This window comes from Mesoplodon mirus (genome assembly GCF_964341445.2).
Source record: "Mesoplodon mirus genome assembly, chromosome: 8".
Taxonomy (NCBI): Eukaryota; Metazoa; Chordata; class Mammalia; order Artiodactyla; family Ziphiidae; genus Mesoplodon; species Mesoplodon mirus.
Window position 1 is genome coordinate 57,567,001 of NC_138984.1, and position 13,033 is coordinate 57,580,033.

Sequence of the window (13,033 nt, forward strand, 5' to 3'; positions counted from 1 at the left end):
GGACTGTGTAGAGGTGTTCAGGGTAGAGATGGAGGTGTAGGGCAAGAAATTCCAAGAGTCTGGGAAGCAGTAGAAGGGTTGTTTGGTCCAGAGTATTATGGTGTCTGCAAGGCTTTACTAATGAGGAAGCAAAGCCAGCCATGACAATCTGGACTGGGACATCCTGTCACTAGTGTGGATCATCCTTACTGCTCAGTTCTACTCCAGCAGGAAATTCATATTACCCTGGGCAGACACCACTACTGGATTCCAAATAAGCAAAAAATATGCCACGCTGAAATGATTCAAATTCATATTTAAAATTTTGAAAAATACAATGTAATAAAAAGAATCATTTCCTTGCCTTTATTTGATCTTACTCATCCCCCCCAAAATACACTTTCTACTCTTTTACTATCAGTAAGCAGAATAGTAAAGAAATCACCATCAGATGGAGTTTCTTCACCATTTCCTCCAAGCTCCCCAGGTTACTGCTGACTCAGCTCCCTGATACTCTCTGGCCATACATTGGTATCAGGTTTCCCCAGCCAGAAGGTACATAACAAGTTTTGAATACAATGGATTTTCTAATTGATGAAGGAGCATGTAAGTCACTTGCCTTCTTAGTGCTCCTTTTGTGTGCATTTATGCTTGATTACTACAACTACTTTCTTTGTTCATTTATTTGTGCTTGTTCAATTACTTACCTGAATTCTTGACTTTGGTTTCCCTGAAATTCTAATTCAACTGGTTGGTATAGTACAAAACTCCTATCCTATTTTCAACTATAAACACAATAGGGAATGCATCCTTTTGTCCCATGACTACTTTTCTATATTCTAAATTGGTCACATTTATTCTCTTATTAGAAATTGAGAGGGTGGGTCCTGTTTTATTTAGCAGCATGCTACCTAGAAACCCTGTGAATAATTAGAGTGTATTTAACCATGGGATGTAAGCATGTTTTTGTTGCAAATTACAAACACCTACCCATAGTTGTTAGTGAGAAACTTCACTGAAAATTTTTAATCAGACCTTCACCATCTCTTATGTATTCTTCTAAACTGCGAATTTACAGAGGACAGGAATTGCTATCTTCATTCAGTCAGTTTTTCTAAAGCACCAGCATCTCATGTCATGCCTCCTGGCACTGAATATATACTGATCTATGAAAATCATAAATTGGGAGATAATGATCTCTATTAATCAATGGGGAAGATGATGGGGAGTTTACAGCTGCAGTTCAGGGACAGTGAAACACTGAATAGTATATTTTGATGACTTCAGTGTTATAACCATTGAGTAACATCACATCAGACTTTGTGCGTGTGTATCATTTGTGCATGTGTGCGGTAGACATGCATGCCTAGATTCTACATGCTTCTAGGCAAATATAGGAGAGAGACAGAGGAAATTTCTTTAGTTTTGAATGTCATGATGTTTGCTGCTAGAAAGATTCAGTAATTTACTCTTCCTGGCTTAGCTCTTTTTATTTCACTATTCTTGTAACCCTTTCTGCTCTTATGTAGCAGCAAATAATACCATATTTTCCTTTGTTAGCAAGATCTTACACTTTCACTTCACTAATAGGAAGGGGACAAAAATACAAATTCAAAATTTAAGTATGAAATAGTCATAATTTTTCTCCTTTTCAAAAAATTTTCATATTTTATAGGTTTCACTCTCATTTATGACAAGATATATTTTGATATTTATTGGTCCTTAGACTTTTAGAGGAAGTGAGAGAATACCTCAACTTAATTTCTCCTGAATAGTAAGTAGTCCCATTAGATGGTTCTTTAAAAAAAATATGCTTTCACATGTTTGAGAAAGGCCAGAGTCTAACCATTTTTAGAGATAAGCAATGCTCATTAATGAATTTGCAAAAAGTATTATAAATGATGGTTTTCTCATCATTGTGACCAATATTTTTCCATATTACTTGAATGTGAAAGCTTTTTTTTAACATTTAAAATGGATTAGCGGGAAGGAGCTTCAGGATGGTGGAAGAGTAAGACATGGAGATCACCTTCCTCCCCACAAATACATTAGAAATACATCTACATGTGGAACAACTCCTACAGAACACCTACTGAACGCTGACAGAAGACCTCAGACCTCTCAAAAGGCAAGAAACTCCCCACGTATCTGGGTAGGGCAAAAGGAAAAAGAAAAAACAGAGACAAAAGAATAGGGACGGGACCTGCACCTCTGGGAGGGAGCTGTGAAGGAGGAAAGGTTTCCACACACTAGGAAGCCCCTTCACGGGCGGAGACTGCAGGTGGCGGAGGGGGGAAGCTTCGGAGCCACGGAGGAGAGCGCAGCAACAGGGGTGCAGAGGGCAAAGCGGAGAGATTCCCGCACAGAGGATCGGTGCCGACCGGCACTCACCAGCCCAAAAGGCTTGTCTGCTCACCCGCCGGGGCAGGCGGGGCTGGGAGCTGAGGTTTGGGCTTCGGTTGGAGCGCAGGGAGAGGACTGGGGTTGGCGGTGTGAACACAGCCTGCAGGGGTTAGTGCACCACAGCTAGCCGGAGGGAGTCTGGGAAAAAGTCTGGACCTGCCGAAGAGGCAAGAGACTTTTTCTTCCCTCTTTGTTTCCCGGTGCGCGAGGAGAGGGAATTAAGAGCGCTGCTTAAAGGAGCTCCAGAGACGGGCGTGAGCCGCGGCTGAAAGCGCAGACCCCAGAGACAGGCAAAAGACGCTAAGGCTGCTGCTGCCGCCACCAAGAAGCCTGTGTGCAACCACAGGTCACTCTCCACACCTCCCCTCCCGGGAGCCTGTGCAGCCCGCCACTGCCAGGGTCCCGTGATCCAAGGACAACTTCCCCGGGAGAACGCACGGCGCGCCTCAGGCTGGTGCAATGTCATGCTGGCCTCTGCCGCCGCAGGCTCACCCCTAACTCCGTGCCCCTCCTTTCACCCAGCCTGAGTGAGCCAGAGTCCCTGAATCAGCTGCTCTTTAACCCCGTCCTGTCTGAGCAAAGAACAGACGCCCTCAGGCGACCTACACACAGAGGTGGGGCCAAATCCAAAGCTGAACCCCGGGAGCTGTGAGAACAAAGAAGAGAAAGGGAAATCTCTCCCAGCAGCCTCAGAAGCAGCAGACTAAATCTCCACAATCATCTTGATGTACCTTGCATCTGTGGAATAACTGAATAGACAATGAATCATTCCAAATTGAGGAGGTGGACTTTGGGAGCAACAAAGTATTTTCTTTTTTCCCTGGTTCTCTTTTTGTGAGTGTGTATGTGTATGCTTCTGTGTGTGATTTTGTCTGTATAGCTTTGCTTTTAACATTTGTCCTAGGGTTCTGTCTGTCCATACTTCCTTTTTTTTTTAGTATAGTTTTAAGCGCTTGTTGTCATTGCTGGATTTGTTTTTTGGTTTGGTTGCTCTCTTCTTTCTTTCTTTTGTTTTTTATTACTTAAAAATTTTTTTTAATAATTATTTTTATTTTTTATTTTCATAAATTTATTTTATTTTATCTTCTTTCTTTTTTTTTTCTCCATTTTATTCTGAACTGTGTGGATGACAGGATCTTGGTGCTTCAGCCAGGCATCAGGGCTGTGCCTCTGAGGTGGGAGAACCAAGTTCAGGACATTGGTCCACAAGAGACCTCCCAGCTACACGTAATATCAAACGGTGAAAATCTCCCAGAGATCTCCATCTCAACGCCAAGGCCCAGCTCCACTCAATGACCAGCAAGCTACAGTGCTGGACACCCTATGCCAAACACCTAGCAAGACAGGAACACAAACCCATCCATTAGCACAGAGGCTGCCTAAAATCATAAAAAGGCCACAGACACCCCAAAACACACCACCAGACGTGGACCTGCCCACCAGAAAGACAAGATCCAGCCTCATCCACCAGAACACAGGCACTAGTCCCCTCCACCAGGAAGCCTACACAACCCACTGAACCAACCTTAGCCACTGGAGACAGACACTAAAAACAACGGGAAATATGAACCTGCAGCCTGCGAAAAGGAGACCCCAAACACAGTAAGTTAATCAAAATGAGAAGACAGAGAAACACACAGCAGATGAAGGAGCAAGGTGAAAACCCACCAGACCTAACAAGTGAAGAGGAAATAGGCAGTCTACCTGAAAAAGAATTCATAATAACGATAGTAAAGATGATCCAAAATCTTGGAAATAGAATGGAGAAAATACAAGAAACGTTTAACAAGGACCTAGAAGAACTAAAGAGCAAACAGAGGGTGATGAACAACACAGTAAATGAAATTAAAAATTCTCTAGAAGGGATCAATAGCAGAATAACTGAGGCAGAAGAACGGATAAGTGACCTGGAATATAAAATAGTGGAAATAACTACTGCAGAGCAGAATAAAGAAAAAAATATATAAAGAATTGAGGACAGTCTCAGAGACCTCTGGGACAACATTAAATGCACCACCACTGAATTATAGGGGTCCCAGAAGAAGAAGAGAAAAAAAAAAGATACTGAGAAAATATTTGAAGAGATTATAGTTGAAAACTTCCCTAATATGATAAAGGAAATACTTATTCAAGTCCAGGAAGCACAGAGAGTCCCATACAGGATAAGTCCAAGGAGAAACATGCCAAGACACATATTAATCAAAATATCAAAAATTAAATACAAAGGAAAAATATTAAAAGCAGCAAGGGAAAAACAACAAATAACATACACAGGAAACCCCATAAGGTTAACAGCTGATCTTTCAGCAGAAACTCTGCAAGCCAGAAGGGAGTGGCAGGACATATTTAAAGTGATGAAGGGGAAAAACCTACAACCAAGATTACTCTACCCAGCAAGGATCTCATTCAGATTCGATGGAGCAATCAAAACCTTTACAGACAAGCAAAAGTTAAGAGAATTCCACACCACCAAACCAGCTTTCCAACAAATGCTAAAGGAACTTCTCTAGGCAGGAAACACAAGAGAAGGAAACGACCTACAATAACAAACCCCAAACAATTAAGAAAATGGTAATAGGAACATACATATTGATAATTACCTTAAATGTAAATGGATTAAATGCTCCCACCAAAAGACATAGACTGGCTGAATGGATACAAAAAGAAGACCCATATATATGCTGTCTACAAGAGACCCACTTCAGACCTAGGGACACATACAGACTTAAAGTGAGGGGATGGAAAAAGATATTCCATGCAAACGGAAATCAAAATAAAGCTGGAGGGGCTTCCCTGGTGGCGCAGTGGTTGAGAGTCCACCTGCCAATGCAGGGGACACGGGTTCGTGCCCCGGTCCACGAAGATCCCACATGCCGCAGAGCAGCTGGGTCCGTGAGCCACGGCCGCTGAGCCTGCGCTCCGCAACGGGAGAGGCCACAACAGTGAGAGGCCCGTGTACCGCAAAAAAAAAAAAAAAAAGAAAGCTGGAGTAGCAATTCTCATATCAGACAAAATAGACTTTAAAATAAAGACTACTACAAAAGACAAAGAAGGACACTACATAAAGATCAAGCGATCAATCCAAGAAGATATAACAATTGTAAATATTTATGCACCCAACATAAAAGCACTTCAATACATAAGGCAAATGCTAACAGCCATAAAAGGGGAAATTGACAGCAACACATTCATAGCAGGGGACTTTAACACCCCACTTTCACCAATGGACAGATCATCCAAAATGAAAATAAATAAGGAAACACAAGCTTTAAATGATACAATAAACATGATGGACTTAATTGCTATTTATAGGACATTCCATCCAAAAACAACAGAATACACATTTTTCTCAAGTGCTCATGGAACATTCTCCAGGATAGATCATATCTTGGGTCACAAATCAAGCCTTGGTAAATTTAAGAAAATTGAACTTGCATCAAGTATCTTTTCCGACCACAACACTATGAGACTAGATATCAATTACAGGAAAAAATCTGTAAAAAATACAAACACATGAAGGCTAAACAATACACTACTTAATAACCAAGAGATCACTGAAGAAATCAAAGAAGAAATAAAAAAATACCTAGAAACAAATGACAATGAAAACACGATGACCCAAAACCTATGGGATGCAGCAAAAGCAGTTCTAAGAGGGAAGTTTATAGCAATACAATCCTACCTTAAGATACAAGAAACATCTCAAATAAACAACCTAACCTTACACCTAAAGCAATTAGAGAAAGAAGCACAAAAAAAACCCAAAGTTAGCAGAAGGAAAGAAATCATAAAGATCAGATCAGAAATATATGAAAAAGAAATGAAGGAAACTATAGCAAAGATCAATAAAACTAAAAGCTGGTTCTTTGAGAAGATAAACAAAATGGATAAACCATTAGCCAGACTCATCAAGAAAAAAAGGGAGAAGACCCAAATCAGTAGAATTAGAAATGAAAAAGGAGGGGCATTCTCTTCCTTTCCATGCGGTAGACGAGAGCGGTCGGCCTATTCTGCTTGTCCTGAGTGATGCCGGGGAAACTTCTTAGTGACGCGGATTTGGAGTCGGATACGGCCATGGCGAGAGTGGAGATGCCGCGAAAGCAAAATGAGAAGAAAGGTAAAAAAGAGAAGCCAAAATCTAATAAGACTGAAGAGGCAGCAGAAGAAAAGGACGAAACGATTTCTCCCAAAGCTAAAAAGGTTAAAAAGAAAGCAGGGCCTTCTGAGGCTGACATGAGTTCTCCTAAATCCAAAAAGGCAAAAAAGAAAGAGGCGCCATCTCAAGATGACATTATTTCTCCTAAAACCAAAAGTGCGAAAAAATCAAAGGAGCCCTTGTGAAAAGACAGTTGTTTCTCCTAAAACCAAAAAACTAATAAAAAATGAGGAGCCTTCTGAGGATGACTTGGGTGCACCTAAGTCCAAGAAAATGAAGAAAGAAAAAGAAATGAATGGAGAAATAGGAGAGAAAAGCCCCAACCTGAAGAATGGATTCCCTCACTCTGGACCTGACTCCGACTCCAAGGAAGCTGCCAGTGAAGAAAGTAACAGTGAGTTAGAGCAGGAAATAACTGTGGAGCAAAAAGAAGGAGCTTTCTCTAATTTTCCCATATCTGAAGAAACTATTAAACTTTTCAAAGCCCATGGGGTGACCTTCCTGTTTCCTATACAAGCAAAGACGTTTCACCACGTCTATAGTGGGAAGGACTTGATTGCACAGGCACGGACAGGAACTGGGAAGACATTCTCCTTTGCTATCCCTTTGGTTGAGAAACTTCAGGGAGAACTGCAAGACCGGAAGAGAGGCCGTGCCCCTCAGGTACTGGTTCTTACACCCACAAGGGAGTTGGCAAGTCAAGTAAGCAGAGACTTCAGTGACGTCATAAAAAAGCTGGCAGTGGCTTGTTTTTATGGTGGAACTCCCTACGGAGGACAAATTGAACGCATGCGGAATGGGATTGATATCCTGGTTGGGACACCAGGTCGTATCAAAGACCACCTGCAGAATGGCAAGCTAGATCTCACCAAACTTAAGCATGTTGTCCTGGATGAAGTTGACCAGATGTTGGACATGGGCTTTGCTGATCAAGTGGAAGAGATTTTATGTGTGGCATACAAGAAAGATTCAGAAGACAATCCCCAAACATTGCTTTTTTCTGCAACTTGCCCTCATTGGGTTTATAATGTTGCTAAGAAATACATGAAATCTACATATGAACAAGTGGACCTGATTGGTAAAAAGACCCAGAAAACGGCAATAACTGTAGAGCATCTGGCTATCAAGTGCCACTGGACTCAAAGGGTAGCAGTTATTGGGGACGTGATCCGAGTGTACAGTGGTTATCAAGGACGCACTATCATCTTCTGTGAAACCAAGAAAGAAGCCCAGGAGTTGTCACAGAATGTGTCCATAAGGCAGGATGCCCAGTCATTACACGGAGACATTCCACAGAAGCAAAGGGAAATCACCCTGAAGGGTTTTAGAAATGGTGATTTTGGAGTTTTGGTTGCAACCAATGTCGCTGCACGTGGGTTAGACATCCCCGAGGTTGATCTGGTTGTACAGAGTTCTCCACCAAAGGATGTGGAGTCCTACATTCATCGTTCTGGGCGAACAGGTAGAGCTGGAAGGACTGGGATTTGCATCTGCTTTTATCAGCACAAGGAAGAATATCAGTTAGCCCAAGTGGAGCAAAAAGCGGGAATTAAATTTAAGAGGATAGGTGTTCCTTCTGCAACAGAGATAATAAAAGCTTCTAGCAAAGATGCCATCAGGCTTTTGGATTCTGTGCCTCCCACTGCGATTGCTCACTTCAAGCAGTCAGCCGAGAAGCTGATCGAGGAGAAGGGAGCCGTGGAAGCCCTGGCAGCAGCCCTGGCCCATATTTCAGGTGCCAAGTCAGTCAACCAGCGCTCCTTGATCAACTCAGATGTGGGTTTTGTGACCATGATCTTGCAGTGCTCAACTGAAATGCCAAATATTAGTTATGCTTGGAAAGAACTTAAAGAGCAACTGGGTGAGGATATTGATTCCAAAGTGAAGGGAATGGTCTTTCTCAAAGGCAAGCAGGGTGTTTGCTTTGATATCCCTACTGCATCAGTAACAGAAGTACAGGAAAAATGGCATGATTCACGGCGCTGGCAGCTTTCTGTGGCCACAGAGCAACCAGAGCTAGAAGGACCACGGGAAGGATATCGAAGCTTCAGGGGACAGCGGGAAGGAAACAGAAGCTTCAGGGGACAGCGGGAAGGCAATCGAAGTCTCAGGGGACAGCGGGAAAGAAATAGAAGCTTCAGAGGACAGAGATCAGGAGGTGGCAACAAAAGTAACAGATTCCAAAACAAAGGCCAGAAGCGGAATTTTAGTAAAGCATTCGGACAGTAATTTGAAGTAGAGTATTTATGTGGCAAAAACAGAACTATGTTCGGCAACAGGAAACTGAACATTATTTTTCATACAAAGTTAAAAGCACATTGTATTTCCTTCCTGACTACTTGCCCAGTCCCCATCTCTTCAAGAGAGACAAGCTTCATCTAAATTATTTCATCTGATCATTGTCATTTATAACTTTGTTGCTACTTCTGTATCGGGTATTCCTTTGGAAAAGGTGTGTGAATTCATTACATATTCTAATGCAGTGTCTATAGATTATAAGATAAAATCAAGCATGTATCTGCTGATACTTGTGAAGTTGACCTGTCTTTATACTTAGAGGTGTCTCTTAATAGTGTCCTTCCTAAATACCATGGGGAACGCAACAGTTTCTGGAGAAGCACTTTGAGCACTCAAGGCTTTGTTCTGTAATTGGTATTCCTCAGCCACTTGCCTAACATTTACTCCTATGGTCCTATAATGTATCTTCTGAGAATTAATACTGAGCAATGTTTTGAAGCAAGATTCAAACTCAGCTGGGATGTAACACAGTTTATGCCAGCATATGCTCTAGATTTGGAGGTGGTGATACATTTGATAGGAGATAGTATATAGATTAGCCATTGTTATGTGCATTTTGATACATTATTAGCTTCTCAATGTAAGGTGATTAATGCTTCAGTGAATTCTTCACAGATTTTTAAAAAACATATATGTACATATAGAAGTATTTTACTAGAAAGCAAGTATCCTTAAGGAATTCCAAGTGTATAGCATGGCCCAGTAACTTTCTTCATAAGTAAGGAGACAGGATAAATGGTGCTTGATGATAACATAGTCCACTTCCTATTGGAAGATTAACATTATTTACCAAGGAGGAAATAAAGGAGTAGGGGGCAGAGATTTGCATGGCTGAAGAGTCAAAAAAAAACCACTGAAAATATATTCCACATGCAAGAAGGAAACACATGTATTGAGAACAAAGAAAAGAACAAGTGAAGGTGTGGGATAAAGCATTCTTTTAATGGTGAAAACTTAATGGGTCATTAATGTTTCTAGAGTTTTAACTTCTAACGGGCAAGCTGGGAATTTTAGGTAGAATGATCCAATTTAGTTTCTCAAGGCCTAGTTCCTATAGCCACATATAGGATCTCTTTCTTTTTATTAGACTGCTACTCTGTTGATAGGTTGTAGCTACCTAGAGACTTCCTTTTAAGGCAAACTCTATATGGTTATTTTTAAGTTGTTACTTTGAGGAAGCTGAAGAACTTAGTATAGCCCCTGGCCCAATATTGCTCTGAGGTCTCGAGTATTATTTCTCTGGGAAACCTTGTGCAGGAGCTTACAAGTAACATTGTCTTCTTGCCTTAATTCCTAGAAATTCTGTATTGGGAATCTCAAGAAATAAACCATGACAGGAAGAGTTCAAATACATGGCCTGTCTTGTTTTCATTTAATTATTTTGAACAACTGAAATCTTTCTAGGCACTGGTTTCTCTGGCAGAGTCTTTATATCCAACTGCTTCTTAGTCATCTTTGCAGTAAGGGGCTCAGATAGCCAACTCCACTCCTTGATTCTTGAGGCAGCATCCTTTTTCTATTTGGACTTCATTTCTGTCCTTGCATCCTGACTGGATGTTTCTCTGTTCTCAAATTCTCTTGGCTTTTATTCCTTGATCCACTTGACAATTTTATCACTTGACCTTCTCGTGGTTTCCCATCAAGCCAGAGGGAGTCAAGGGGAGGTAGGTATTTGATGACCAACAACTCGTGCCTTGTGGATCATGTTTTATTAAATTCTGGTTTTGAGAGATGCTGAGCATACTTAAATAACAACCAAAACATTTAAGTTTCGGTAAGAATGGGTTACTTTATCAAGTAGATTAAAAGGACAGTGTACCTGTCCTTTAGGAAGAAATAATCAGGCATAAATCAAGAGTAAGGAGGAAGATTAATGGGAATTTCACTTTACACAACTTAGGACAACATGGCTGTTTTAGTAAATGAAGCTAAAGTTTCTCCTGGATTCCAGAATTCATACCATATTTATAAATGTATAATTCAGCTACTGTATGGTTTAAATGGGCTTGTTGTGCTAGCCTGGGAAATGTTAGCATTTTTACTATTTTCTACAGAGAAAATATTTTCCAATTTATGTATCAAACAACTCAATGAACTTTTAAAATACCAATTTTTATGTTGTAACTATCTGTGCAGCAGTTTCTTTACAGTTATACATAAAGTGTTTTTACTGTAAAATTGAGTTAATGTATAAAAATACAGCTTTATGCCACAATAAAGTTAGCATTTACTAAAAAAAAAAGAAATGAAAAAGGAGAAGTTACAACTGACACTGCAAAAATACAAAGGATCATGAGAGATTAATAAAAGCAACTATATGCCAATAAAATGGATAACCTGGAAGAAATGGACAAATTCTTAGAAATGCACAACCTTCTGAGACTGAACCAGGAAGAAATAGAAAATATGAACAGACCAATCACAAGCACTTAAATTGAAACTGTGATTAAAAATCTTCCAACAAACAAAAGCCCAGGACCAGATGGCTTCACAGGTGAATTCTATCAAACATTTAGAGAAGAGCTAACCCCTATCCTTCTCAAACTTTTCCAAAATATAGCAGAGGGAGGAATGCTCCCAAACTCATTCTACGAGGCCACCATCACGCTGATACCAAAACTAGACAAAGATGTCACAAAGAAAGAAAACTACAGGCCAATATCACTGATGAATACAGACGCAAAAATCCTCAACAAAATACTAGCAAACAGAATCCAACAGCACATTAAAAGGATCATACACCATGATCAAGTAGGGTTTATCCCAGGAATGCAAGGATTCTTCAATATATGCAAATCAATCAATGTGATACACCATATTAACAAATTGAAGGAGAAAAACCATATGATCATCTCAATAGATGCAGAGAAAGCTTTTGACAAAATTCAACACCCATTTATGATAAAAACCCTCCGGAAAGTAGGCATAGAGGGAACTTAACTCAACATAATAAAGGCCATATATGACAATCCCACAGCCAACATCATCCTCAATGGTGAAAAGATCAGGAACACTAACACTTGTTCCACTAAGATCAGGAACAAGACAAGGTTGCCCACTCTCACCACTATTATTCAACATAGTATTGGAAGATTTAGCCATAAAAGGAAATGAAATTGAGTTATTTTTAGTGAGGTGGATGGACCTAGAGTCTGTCATACAGAGGGAAGTAAGTCAGAAAGAGAAAAACAAATACCATATGCTAACACATATATACGGAATGTAAAGAAAAAGAAAAAAGGAAAATGGTCATGAAGAACCTAGGGGCAAGAAGGGAATAAAGACGCAGACCTACTAGAGAATGGACTTGAGGATATGGGGAGGGGGAAGGGTAAGCTGGGACGAAGTGAGAGAGTGGCATGGACATATATACACTACCAAACGTAAAATAGATAGCTAGTGGGAAGCAGCTGCATAGCACAGGGAGATCAGCTCAGTGCTTTGTGACCACCTAGAGGGGTGGAATAGGGAGGGTGGGAGGGAGGGAGACGCAAGAGGGAAGAGATATGGGGATATGTTATCAGTTATATATATGTATATATATAACTGATTCACTTTGTTATAAAGCGGAAACTAATACACCATTGTAAAGTAATTATACTCCAATAAAGATGTTAAAAAAAAAAAGGATTAGCATTCTTTTGGGAAAACCCTTAAACCTAATTTACTTTAATGAGAAGGAAAGTACATCCCCTGGAGGAGAAGCACTGAAAGTAATGAATAGAGTTAGAATATGAAGCCAGGTCTGCGGTGCCTCAGGTTTGGGGTCTCTCTCTACACCACATTATTATTTATCCCCAATTCAACTCAATTCTGCAGTAGAGACAAGTTGTTTTTTTGCAAATAATAATTCCTGGATTATTTCCAATACTGAACTATAAATTCAGTCTAACATGAACCACAAATATATAAAGGTAAAAAAAAATCAATATTCCTCTCCATATCATGTTCCAAGACTATAAATGTAAAGCCACAAGAGAAAATAGAAACTAAATTTTTAAGAGGTTAAAAGTATGAACCCTAAAAACATTTCAGTCATTGCTGATATTTTTATTCTTTGGCATCTCAATGCCAGCTTACTCCTCAATACCAAAACTAACAGAAACAAGAAAGCAGGAGGAAATGAAACCCTTCTATATATGTAAGAAACTTCTCTGAGGCACAATCCTGAGTGATTTGCACTCAGTGAAAATTAGC

At 40.3% G+C, this 13,033-nt stretch overlaps 1 pseudogene across 1 annotated transcript; it reads left to right on the forward strand.

The window, feature by feature from the left end:
* Positions 1–6,350: 6,350 nt before the first annotated feature.
* LOC309809453 (nucleolar RNA helicase 2-like) lies at positions 6,351–11,023 on the forward strand (annotated as a pseudogene). Its single transcript has one exon. The product of its transcript is annotated as a nucleolar RNA helicase 2-like (transcript).
* Positions 11,024–13,033: the final 2,010 nt, after the last annotated feature.